Source organism: Cryptomeria japonica, chromosome 5, assembly GCF_030272615.1.
Source record: "Cryptomeria japonica chromosome 5, Sugi_1.0, whole genome shotgun sequence".
NCBI classification, from domain to species: Eukaryota; Viridiplantae; Streptophyta; class Pinopsida; order Cupressales; family Cupressaceae; genus Cryptomeria; species Cryptomeria japonica.
In genome coordinates, this window is record NC_081409.1 from 198,978,582 (window position 1) to 198,992,984 (window position 14,403).

Below are 14,403 nucleotides of genomic sequence, written 5' to 3' on the forward strand. Positions count from 1 at the left end.
ATCTCTCAACATCCTCCTCCAAGAAATCTCCAAGAACTTGGTTTCTCAAGAGTGCAAGAATTGTCATCCAAGCCCCAAATAAGGGATTATATAGAAGTGACATGACATTCTTCTCCATCCTATTGGATAGAGACACATGGCACCACACCCACACATACACCAACATTGCATACATCACATCAAATGGGCATAGCCACACATGTGAGTTTGTGTGGGAACTCTTCCCCAAAAGCATGGGATCCCCTTCCCATTCAAGCAAAGGAAAAAAATACATTATGGGAGGCAACCAAACAACTACTAATATGCATGAATAAAACAATAGCCTTAGCATCCCAGAAGATTAGCAAATTGTAGTTCATATAAAAACCTATTTACCAAATGAGCTTCCTTGCTTCCACACATTATTGTTAAAATAAAAGAAAATAACATATAAACTTATCTCTACCTTCTTTATCCCTTTATGATAGTGCCACATTTCTCTCTCTCCCCCTCCCTATCCCTATATAATTATCTATTTTTATCTCTTTCTCTCTATCTCTCTCTACCTTTATCTCTCCCTCTACCTCTTTCTCTTTATCCGTCAATCTTCTAATATGCATCTCTCTATTTTTACTTTTAACTCTCTGAAGCAGTCACCGATGAGGAGGGACCTCAAATAGATCAATCTGGCCTAGTCAGTAAGAGTAAACACAACATGAACACAAAGATATGATGGAGGAAATGCAGAACAGATTGTTTTATAACACAAAAATTGAATACAACCTGTAGCTAGGAAATTGAAATCATCAAAACAAATATCAATATTAGTCATAGCTCAATCACAAAAACTCAAATGCAATGATCAATCCTAACACACTCAATAAAGACATGAAAACAAAACATTCAAGATTTGAAAATTAAGCAAACCAAGTGCAGATTTGAATGTCTCCTTCATGTGGCTCCATTGTCCTTCTTTCTCCTTCAAATAGCTTTGTTGTGGATCTCACCTACTAGTGCATGATCATTATATGAAACCAAGTAGACAAGATGATTGCTCAAGAATACTCGAAGCGTGATTGATTTGACAAAGTGGTTATTAGATAATGTGATTAGATTGGGATTGAAGAAATTCATCCAATTTACAGATAAATTGGAGAGATGATCAAATTAGCATGAAGAGATTCAAATGGAAATTGCAAATCAATTATGTCAATTATGACAAATTTATGACAAATTTGCACTTTCTATGCAAAATTGATTGATTGATAATTTATGACAAAATTATGACAAATTTCTATGTCAAAATTGATTGATTGTCAATTATGACAAATTATGACAAATTGAAATGTCATTCCCATGAAATTAGGAGGAAAATAGGAGGAAATTGAATTAGAAATTAGGAAAATTAGAAAAATAGAAAAATTAGGAATTAGGAAATTAGAAATGAGGAAATAGGAAATTAGTGAATGAATTAATAATTTTTCATTTATTAATTAATTCACAAAGAGGGAATTTAGGAAATTAGGAATGATGTGAAATTAGGTAAATTAATTAATAATTTGTCATTTATTAATTAATTCACAAAAAAGAGGAATAATTAGCCAATTAAATAAACATTTAATTGTGACTTGAAGACCTAGGATAAATAAATAATTTATTTAACCTAGAGAGAGAAATGACAAACAGGGTTAAATGAATAAAATCATGAAACCCTAAAAGATGAATTATAAATGCAAGGATGACAATTAGGTCTTGACAAAGGATAATTGACGTCAATTCGATTTAATCGTGATTCTGACTTGATAAATGATTTGATTAATAAATGCGCCAATTGACGAGGAACAATGACTAATTGATCCAAGTTGACAAAGACGACGATCGATGACAAATCGATCGCAAAATGATAAAATTGACAAGAAGACAAGGATCGATGACAAAATAGATTGCAAAATGACAAGATTGATGACAAATCGATCAAAAGACAAGAATCAATGACAAATCAATCACATGATGACAAGATTGAAAATGACAATGATCGATGACAAATCGATTGCAAGATGACAAGATTGATAGGAGGACAAATCCCTAATTAGGATTGACGATGTCCAAAAATAATGACAAATGAATACGCACATTTGATGCGACAAGATAAGACCAACCAAAATCATGACAAATATTGTTATCGACAAGACCAAATTTGAGAGCGAGATAAATGAAGAATGCAGAAGAAGGACTCAATGCTCGCAAATGATAAAGACCAAGTGCGTGACATAGGAGAAAATGTTAATGCAACGCAAAAACCTAAAATAAGGCAATGCGCAAATGCTAAAGTATGATTCCGCAAGCGTTGACCATTTTTAGGTGTCTACATTTTGCCCCTCTTTGAGACAATGCGATTTCAAGCATTGTTTCAAAGAACAATAATGAAAAATGCCCCAGACACTGACAATGACATATCCATGCCCCCTCGAGGAATTGGCCAGAAACATGCAGAAAAGAGGCCAATTGATTGATAAGAATGATAGAAAACAATAGGTTCGAACAGATCAAACGGACTACCAAGACTGACAGAAAAAATGTTAGTAAGAAGAAATTAGACAGAGGACAGTTAGAGATGAAGGAAAAACTTGCTTTCACTAATACACTTTGTAGGTGAGAACCTTTATTTTAATGTAGCAAAATGGATGCATAACATCATGGCATTGAAGGCCAGAGCTGAAATGCAACCCTTTTTGTGAAAGACAGACACATCGCAAACAAACAGCAATCACAACAAAAAAGAAAGGGACCATGAACCATCCCGGTCACTCTAAATCACTCAGTGATATCATCGAGCAACATAGGAACATGACCAAAGCCAAAGATAAATCAATTAAAAAGATAAGATGCACAAATTCCAACAAATCAAACAAACATCTTGATCTTCATTGTCAAAAGTTGAAAGTGCTGATATGACAATCATGCTGTCTGGTTTCAGGGAATATGGTACCCCGTCTAAGACAGGACACGGTCTGGTTTCGAGTATACCACACCCTATATAAGACCCATGATAGTAGAGACATGGACAAATGATGTTGATGCTAATGTTCGATTGAGAAGACAACTGTGATTAGTTGAATGTCTGGTTTGAGTGAAAAACTTCATCTGTGAATACGTGATTTCATTAAACCACAGCGTTGGATTGCGAGTCATTGGATGTATGCTCAGCAATCTATCTATGCACAAAGGGGACATTTATTGCAAAAATGCTTGTTTTTGGATTTTAATGTTTTGAAAAAAAAAAATTTGTGTTCATTTTTCTCAGGACTTTATTTGACTTTTTAGGGATTTTTTTAGGACATTTTTCAATTTTTTAGGGATTTTTTCAGGACATTTTTCAATTTTTTTGGATTATTTCAGGACATTTTTCAATTTTTTTATGATTTTTTTTCAGGACATTATTTGATTTTTAGGGATTTTTTCAGGACATTTTTCAATTTTTAGAGATTTTTTCAGGACATTTTTCAATTTTTTATGATTTTTTTAGGACATTATTTGATTTTTTAGGGATTTTGCCCCCAGTGTCTAGCAAGGCAAGGAATATGACAGGTGAATAAATAGGCTTTCTGAAATGTTGGTGGATAGAGGGAAGACAAAGGCCTTTGATTATGGAGACAACGCGGATGCAATTTTCAAGGGCTATTGCATGATGGGACAAGAGACAGGATATGACAATGTAAATCAGTGACATGGCATGAGGGACATGTCAAGAGGCTTTTGAAACCATGTGTAAATTTTGCGTCCTTATGTCAGATCAAGCTCAAGGAATGAAATAGAGTGTATGGATAGTGATAAGATATGGATAGGATAAGCAAGAACAAGAATGGATAAAAGACATGGACTGAAGATTGGGATTGGCTACGGGATAGTGGCAGAAAGTTGCAATAAGCTAGGGAATATGGATGAAAGGTCATAATAAGCAAATGGATAAATACCAAAAGCTATGATGGACTAAAAGCTGCAAACAAGATGCATGATGCTCATGAAGATCCTCAGCCTTGTCAAGATCAAAGGTGGAAAGGGAAACTAGACATGAGGGACAATAGGATATGAAGGGTAGTGACATGGGTTCGATAGGATAATGGAAGGGCAATAGGATATGAAGGAGGAAACCTGCCCCCAAGTGTGGTGTACAAGAAGTTCATAGATTATGCATGACGCCTGTTTGCCAGGTTTTCATCACGGTACTTGCCCAAGGCACCTGTTTGCCAAGTTTTCACCAGTGGACAAATTATTTTTGCTTTACTTTTTTCTTTTGTCTTTTTTTTTTTCTCACTTTTTTTTTTTTGTATTTCGACTTTTTTAATAGAAGATGGACACATGATAGGAGATGGAAGAAGGAATCAAGCGTCTTTTTGTTTGGATAGTAGCCTTGAAAAAAATGGACCATGACCTTTAAAAGTATGCTCAAAGACGTTGGTAGGATAAGGACATGGAAAATAAGATGAAACTAAGGCAAGGATTTATGCAAAGGATTGGACTAGAGGGATGGAAGGATGGAAAATATGCATTGGATAATGGATAGGGTATTGGAAGAACTGTGCTTGAGTGGATGGAAATGTTGGCAAGATTGACATTGGCACACACCTTGAGGGGTGATGGACTGATGGAGGAAAAATGGATTTCAGATTGTGAGATTTGGATGGAGGAATAGCTTGGGATTTTGGGACATAAGAGCCCCAAATGGATGAAGAAGGTGATGAAGGAATAGACTTGGAAGGTTTGGATGGAGGAATAGCAATTTTAGATGCCAAGTTGGATGTTTCTTTAGGCTTTTGTGCTTCAAGGAGCTGCTTAGGGATCCACATGGTTTTTTATTTTTCATGCTTTTGTGGTTCCTTGGAGTGCATTGCTTGCACAAGGGATTTAGGAACCCATATATATTTTGACTTTGCTTTATTTTGCTCAGTGGGCCTTTGTGACCTTTTGGATATATGTTTTTCTTTATAGATCATATTGTTCTTTGTTTTGACATGTCGATTATATTGGACATGTTGATCCTTGAATACATGTGGATTTTTAGACTTATGACTTTTATACTTGGCATCCAAATTGCTTGGAGGGGGAAAGGAATGCATGGATGGATAGGAATGAAGTGGATTTCTTTTGGATTGATGAGATTTACTCAAGGATGTGTGCCTTTACTGACCTTGCATAGAGGACGAAGGGATATAAGGACCTAAGATGGATGGAAAGGATGATGGGGAAGGTGTATGTTTTGATTTTGATGGAGGGATACCAACATCTTGAGAGTGAGTTGTGTAGACATGAGCCTTAATATTTTCTTTGACATGAAGGGATTCTTGCTTATGGAGATCTACTCCTTTACCTTTATGAATATCTTGACTTGTAGGATACTCTTTTCTTTGGGAAGAAGATGTGAGTCCATTATGAGGTGGATATGATATGAGAGAAATAATGAGATCTTGAAGTGGATCGGATTGCACCAAAGTGGAAGAACCCATTATGCATGTCGAGGGTTCATGAACATCTTGCACTGACACGTTAGAATCATGAGTGGGATTAGGATTGTGAGGGGGACTAGGATTGTGTAGTGGACATGGTTCAATGAAAGGCTTTTCAAGAGATGGAATGGGAGAAATAATGGGATCATCAAAAGAAATGTGATCTTGGAGTGTATATGGAGCATTAGGACAAGGAGATGGAGGAACAAAAGAATCTTGTGGAGGATTTAAAGGAATAATTTGATCTTGACAAGGAGGAAGATCATTGGAATCCTCTTTAAAGGTGCTTTGCTATTGACTTTTAATGGGATCATCGGAAAGGATGGAAAGGATATCTTGATCTTTCTTAGGAAGTGGAATGTCAATGGGATTTGAAAGGACATTGTTTTCATGAAATGGAAGGGGATCATTTGGGATTGGATGAACTGGGATATCTTGATCTTGCCCGGGGAATGGAGTGTCAATAGGACTTTGGATATGATGGACAAGAATAGGGGAATCATCGTGAGTGTCTAGGGAAATGGGATCCTGGTCAACAATTGGATGGGATGATAAGGTTTCAGGATCTTGATCTTGATCTATTTCAAGACATGATTCTTCATGCTCTAAACTATCGTCTTGACATGGGGTTGGACTTTGGATATGCATGGAGGATTCTGACAAGGGATCAATGTTTTGGGATGAAGGAAATGCACTTTGAACATTTGTGATGGATTCTGGCAAGGAATCAATGCTTGAACATGAGGAAGAGGGACTTCGAATGGGGTCCTCTAAAATAGGTAATGGCATTAAAGTGCATGGTGGCATTGGGTCTTGTATTTCTGATAAAAGACAAGGATGTGCATCATGAATTGGATTATCGTGGAAATCAATTATGGATAGCTCTTGGATAATTGCATCCTTGGGTGTATTGTTTGATGAGGACAATATGGAAGGTTCTTGCGAAACTTCTAAAGGTGTAGGGATAGATGCCACTGGAGAGTCAATTTTTTTGTGGGAGGATGAGGCATTGCTAGACATAAGTGTATTATTTTGATCTTCCTCAAAGAACTCACTTGGTAATTTCCTTAAGATCATTGCAATAAAGCCACCTTTCTTTCGAGGTTTTGACATAGTTGTATCTAGAATTTGAACTTGTTTTTGGTTTGATGTCATGTCTTGATATTGGACTTGGTTCAATTATTGTGACATGTTCAAAATTTGGCTTGGTGTGTGCTGCAACCTTTGTTTTTGAATGTTTGGTTGTAGTTGTTGACATTGATATTCCACCAATGGTTGAACCATTTGTGGACATTGTATAGTTGGTTGGACATATTGTTGAAATTGGACCATTGGTTGTGTTGGTTGTATATGTTGAACAATTGTTTGTATTGGTTGAAAATTTGATTGATAGTAAACACCTTCTTGTTCTTGTTGTGGAGGCACATAATGTTGAAATTGATGTTGTCTCCTTTCTTGAAATTGTTTCATCATCTCTATTTGGGAGAGGAGAGTTGGTATGTCTGATCGTTCAAGAAGAAATCTTACATCAATTGGCTCAATCTTTGGATTTCGACTTGGAAATTTTTTAAACAATTTGGACATTTGTGATCTATTCTTCTCAATGTTTTTCACTCTTTGTTCCAATATCTCCTCTTCTTGAGCTAGTTTCTCCTCTAGTTTTTGTATTTGGAGATTTGTTTCATCATAAATAGTTTGATCAATGTTGCTTTGTTGTTGGGTTGGATATAATTGTGATTGCATTGTCGGTTGATATGTCAAACTTTGTTGCATCATTGGTGCTTGGAACCTTGTTTCAATAGACTTGTCACTATTCAATGCAATATTTTTGGAATTTTTCAAGGATAATGTATGATATGCAACTAAATGCAAACTAAATAGATGAAAATGCAATCTATGGCAAGAATGCAATCTATTTTTTTGGTTGTTTTTCAAAATTTTGACAAACTTTTTGAAATGCAAATCTAAAAAGAGACCCTTAGGAAATTGAAATGATGTCTAGACCTCAAAGGACAAAAGGACCAAGTGACAATAGGACAAATTGACAATGTCTCACCTATATGCTTGGATACTAAGCTAGGTTTGACCAAATGACATTGATGACAAAAAGACAAAAGTTTGATAAGGTCTAGACTTCCTAACAATGACTTAGGGTTTATCAAAGATTTGGATTACTCAAGTATGACAAAACCTAGTTTTGACACTATATGCAAAGGGACAATTACTATGCAAATGACCCTAATATGATATTATAATGACCTAAACTTGATGAAGAGACCTAGGGTATGCAAATGCAAATGTATGACAATGGTATTACTCTAATGCAAGAGGACACATGTAAATGGATGACTTTTATTGATATGCAAAAGGAGTATGACCTAGGTGAAACTTAACCTTGGTACTTGACAATGACTTTGCAAAATGGACACTTAGGATGAACCTAAATCTAAGTGACATGAATGTTGAGACAAGATTTTGAAAAATGTTTGAAGATGTTTTGAACTTTGTTGGATGAAATGTTCTTGTGTTTAACCTTGTTTTGAATCAATTTGCCTTGTTTTTTCTGAAATGAGATGCAATTCAACTTTTGACAAGCAAAGAAGACAAGATATTTTAACCTAGACTCAAGACAATCATGCTCATTCACACATTTCTTATGGTAGGCAAGGACATTAGGTACTTGAGAGGTAGACTCGTTATGGGATTCAAGGAGAATACATAGATGCTTGACCCCATGGGCTCCCCTCCACGACACTCACTTCTCAGGGCAGCCAAGAATCAGTCCCCATGGAAATCTCCCCATGGCAAACTTAGTATCTCTTCCAAGTATCTGAACTTGTCCTTCTCAAGCAACTAGAAGGATTTTTGGCCTCTAAATACAAGGTGTTTAGTAAGGATTTCTGTTAAGCGTTACTCCTTGATGTCACACAAGTGTGATTGAGACATTAAGCCCACCAAGATACCAAACAATTGTAGTCATGCAAGCACGATTTAGACCATGAGGTCCTACTTAGATGTTGATATGAGAAAGAGTTCAATGGTCATCACTTCCCAAGTAACTGCAATTCCTATGTAACCCTTCCTTCAAAGCTTTCGCCCATCAGGTATTTGTTTATAGTGAGTTAGAAAGCCAAGGTATTCTAGCCGTACTCACTTTGGGTCATTCCCTTCTCATGATTATCACTTGCTTGCAAAAGCAAATGGTCAGGAAGGCAGGTCCTGTAAAGGTGACACACAATCAAAAACATGAGCATGGTATCAAAGATCTGGATTTCAGATCACCCTAAGAAGGATGAGAGCATACTCTCCTACTCCAATGTCAAACTCAACAATCAAGGCAAACATATATTCATTCCATCCTATTTAGAAATCACTAGGTGCCTAAATATTAATTGCAAACACAAAGTTTAGATGTAGTCCAAGGGAACCTGCAAAACCCAAGTCAGAAGTTTGATATGTTTAGTCTTTGACTATCGAACTTGCATAAAGCATGTTAGTAGTTTCATTTGTTGTCTTTGCCATGCATATGTCAAGGTTCTGCATAGAGAATCAGTACCAACAAAACCAAAAAAGCAGAAATAGAATGCAAAAGAAAACAATTTGCAAATGAAAAACACTGTCTTTTACCTCTGTTTCTAGCCCTACACAGGTGCAGAATGTTTCACATAGGTGCAGAATGCTTGACACAGGCGCAGAATGTCCTTGACACAGGCGTAGAATGCTTGACATAGGTGCAGAAGTTCCCAGAAAACCCTGCACTACCCTGTTTCTTGGGTTTTTGACCTACAAATCATCTCAAAAGCACTCAAAAGCATGGTTAGGGGGTTAGTTCACATCGGGTTCACCAATTAATGTAGCCAGGAAATCGAAAATCATCAAAGCAAATATCAATATTAGTCATAGCTCAATCACAAAAGCTCAAATGCAATGATCAATCCTAACACACTCAATAAAGACATGAAAACAAAACATTCAAGATTTGAAAATTAAGCAAACCAAGTGCATATTTGAATGTCTCCTTCATGTGGCTCCATTGTCCTTCTTTCTCCTTCAAATAGCTTTGTTGTGGATCTCACCTACTAATGCATGATCATGATATGAAAGCAAGTAGACAAGATGATTGCTCAAGAATACTCGAAGCATGATTGATTCCACAAAGTGGTTATTAGATAATGTGATTAGATTGGGATTGAAGAAATTCATCCAATTTATAGATAAATTGGAGAGATGATCAAATTAGCATGAAGAGATTCAAATAGAAATTGCAAATCAATTATGTCAATTATGACAAATTTATGACAAATTTGCACTTTCTATGCAAAATTGATTGATTGATAATTTATGACAAAATTATGACAAATTTCTATGTCAAAATTGATTGATTGTCAATTATGACAAATTATGACAAATTGAAATGTCATTCCCATGAAATTAGGAGGAAAATAGGAGGAAATTGAATTAGAAATTAGGAAAATTAGAAAAATAAAAAAATTAGGAATTAGAAAATTAGAAAATGAGGAAATAGGAAATTAGTGAATGAATTTTTATTAATTAATTCACAAAGAGGGAATTTAGAAATTGAGGAATTTAGGAAATTAGGAATGATGTGAAATTAGGTAAATTAATTAATAATTTGTCATTTATTAATTAATTCACAAAAAAGAGGAATAATTAGCCAATTAAATAAACATTTAATTGTGACTTGAAGACCTAGGATAAATAAATAATTTATTTAACCTAGAGAGAGAAATGACAAACAGGGTTAAATGAATAAAATCATGAAACCCTAAAAGATGAATTAGAAATGCAAGGATGACAATTAGGTCTTGACAAAGGATAATTGACGTCAATTCGATTTAATCGTGATTCTGACTTGATAAATGATTTGATTAATAAATGCGCCAATTGACGAGGAACAATGACTAATTGATCCAAGTTGACAAAGATGATGATCGATGACAAATCGATCGCAAAATGATAAAATTGACAAGAAGGATCGATGACAAAATAGATTGCAAAATGGCAAGATTGATTACAAATCGATCAAAAGACAAGAATCGATGACAAATCGATCGCATGATGACAAGATTGAAAATGACAAGATGGATAGGAGGACAAAACCCTAATTAGGATTGACGATGTCCAAAAATAATGACAAATGAATATGCACATTTGATGCGACAAGATAAGACCGACCAAAATCAAGACAAATATTGTTATCGACAAGACCAAATTTGAGAGTGAGATAAATGAAGAATGTAGAAGAAGGACTCAATGCTCGCAAATGATAAAGACCAAGTGCGTGACATAGGAGAAAATGTTAATGCAACGCAAAAACCTAAAATAAGGCAATGCGCAAATGTTAAAGTATGATTTCGCAAGCGTTGACCATTTTTAGGTGTCTACACAACCAACCGGTAACTATCGAGTTACAAAAACCCAACTCACAGGCCTACTAGAACATGCTAAAAGTACAGAATAGGTTGCAACTGAGACCTCAAATCTCAAGATCTATCTTCTATATTCTATCTTCAACCTTCAATACACTATAATGCACAATTGCAATGATATATATGATCCAAGGGGATCCGGTCAGCCTAAAAAGGGATCAAAACCTGAAGATCAAGACCTAACGTGTAAAACCAATAAGGTCAGCCTCCACTAAGAGATTCCTCAAGAAAATCCAAAGGATGAAGTGTAGATCATGGGAAAAGGTCGACCACCTGCCAAGGAACATCAGAATCAACACCCAAGGCTCCACAAGCTTCAAAAGGGGCTCCAGTAGACCACCAAAAGAGGTCCAGGCAACTAGTAACAAGAAACTATTAACTGGTAAGAGGAAACTGTCATGGAAACTAATAGCGATAACTTGCTAGAAAATGATGCAAATGCGATGCAGTCTAGAAATAAGAAAGATGATCAAGTCTTCAAGTAAAAGCCAACTCCATAGGATTCGGTGAGCCAAAAATGGTACAAACATAAAGAAATGTTGAAACTGCAAATAGAAAGCAAAACAAAAAGAAAATATTTTTGGTTGATGCAAGATTGCCATGAACCGGGGATGCTCCTGCATCAGACGTTGGGGGTTATTGAAAAAGTGAGTCTGTCACTTTGTTGGGATCAAAGGAAAACCAAGGTTGTTTGCCTCTACCTGAGAAATCCAAGATGAATCTTCAATTGGTCTTTCCTTCCACTTTACAAGATACTCCTTATCTTGACTGCTTCGGGTACTATGCCCAATTCTACTGTCCAAAATGTCTTCAATCTGATCCAGTTCCTTCTGGGGCAAATGTTTCTCCAAGTTTGCAATACTGTCTTCCCTGAATTTTGGTTCATGATACTCATGAAGATGTACAATGTTAAACACAGGTGAAATACTCAGACTATCTGGTAGCTCCACTTCATATGCATTTCCAGAACCAAACTTCCTCAAAATCTTGCAAGGTCCAAACTTCTTCATCTGCAACTTGTTATAGGTTCCAACTAGGAATCTTTCTTTCCTTAGATACACCATCACCTCATCGCCAACTTCAAATTCCTTATGTCTCCTCTTCTCATTTTCCTTCTCCTTATACTTGTCATTCATGTCCTCCAAATTCTGCTTAACTTGAATATGCAAGTCCTTTATGTGATCTGCAAAGTCTTCTACTTTTTAACTTCTCTGGTCTTCATTGATAATATCTCTTAATTCTGATATACCTCTAGGAGGCACTACGGTAACAATCTCAAAAGGTTCTCTTCTGGTACTCCTATTTGCTGTATTATTGTAGGCAAACTTTGCTTGTGCAAGAATCAAGTTCCAACTTTCGGTTTTATCTCCAACTAAACATCTCAACAAATTTCCCAAGCTTTGGTTAACTAATCCTATCTGTCCATCAGTCTGTGGGTGAAAAGTAGAACTCAACTTCAAATCTGTTTTCATCTTCTTCCAAAGTGTTCTCCAAAAATCGCCAACAAACTTAGTGTCTTTGTTTGAAACTATGCTTTTAGGTAATCTGTGCAATCTCACCACTTCCTTGAAAAATAGGTCTTCTACATGTAATGCATTTGATGTCTTCTTACATGGTATGAAATGAGCCATCTTCAAGAATCTATCCACTACCACAAATATAGAATCATTCCTTCTCGGTGTTTTAGGCACACCAAGTATGAAATCCATGCTTATATCCTCCCAATGTCTTACCTATACTATTAAAGGTTTACACAATCCCACATTCTAACTACTACCCTTTGCAACTTGACAAACTCTACAACTTTGCACATATTTCTTAACATCCTTACGAATCTGGGGCCAAAAGTAATGCTCACTCACCATTGCTATTATTTTGTCAACTCCATAGTGTCTGGATAATCCTCCATTATGTTTCTTCTTTATTAGATTCTCCCTCATAGAACTCCTAGGTATGCACAAGTGAACTCCTCTGAATAACATCCCATCCTGAATGAAGTAATTCAACCACTTTCTTCTATCCACCATAACCGGTTCTCTATATGTTCTCCAAGGTTTTGCAAAATCCGGGTCATCATCATACAAGGTCTTCAATTCCTCAGATCCTAATATTGTCACTCTCATCTCTATCAACAAATTCCTTCTCCTACTCAATGCATCAACAACTTTGTTATATTTTCCACTTCTGTGCTTCAACACAAAGATGTAACTCTACAAGAATTCTACCCATCTCATATGTCTTTGATTCAACTTACTTTGACTGTTCAAATACTGCAGGGCTTGATGATCTATATACAACACAAACTCTTTAGGAAACAAGTAATGTCTCCACTTCTTCAAGGCTTGAACTATGGCATAAAACTCCTGATCATATACTGAAGGTCTCCTCCTGGAATCATTCAATTTCTCACTAAAATAAGCTATAGCTCTCCCTTCTTGACTCAAGACTGATCCTATTGTTGTTCCACTTGCATCACTATCCACTTGAAATACTTTATTGAAATCTAGTAAAGCCAACATAGGATGCTCAGTCACCTTCTACTTCAATAGTTCAAAACTTTTATTTTCTCTGGTGGTTCTCTTGAATTCCTTCTTATCTCCTCTCATTGTCTCAGTCATATGGTTATAATTAAACTAAAATTTATAATAAACTTCTAGTAGAAACTAGCCAATCCATGAAATAATCTTACCTCTCCAATGCTTCTGGTGTAGGCCATTCAACAATTTCTTTCACTTTCTTAGGGTCTATCTTGAAAACATCTTTAGATATCACAAATCCCAAATAGACAAACTCATCCTTCATGAAAGTATACTTCTTGATATTTATCAGCAACTTTTCTTCTCTCAACCTCTACAAAAATTGTCTCAAATGTAACCTTACTAAAAATTAGAATGTCATCCAAATACACAATAACAAACTTACCCAAGAATTTCTTCAATACCTCATTCATCATCCTGGTACATTAGTTAACCCAAAAGGCATCACCAACCATTCATACAGTACTTCATTTGTCTTGAATGATGTCTTCCACTCATATTCTTCTTTGATCCTAATCTGATGATATCCACTCCTCAAATCTATCTTTGTAAAGTATTTTTCTCCACTCAAATAGTCCATTATGTCATCCATCCTAGGCAAAAGAAACCACTATTTCACTGTGACCTTGTTTATTGCTCTGGAGTAAGTACACATTCTCCATTCTCCATTCTTCTTAGGTGCTAATACTACTGGTACTGCACAAGGGCTCAAACTTTCTCTGATCAAACCTTTCTTCAACAGCTTATGCACTTGTCTATTCATTTCTTCATTCTCTGTCACTGTCATCTGCTGTACAACTTTGTTAGGCAAACTAGCTCCAGGAACTAGGTCCATGCAATGACTAATACTTCTCACAGGTGGCAATCCATTAGGTACATTATCTGTAATTATGTCTTCATATTTTGTCAGCAAATCTCTTATCTCTTTCAGTT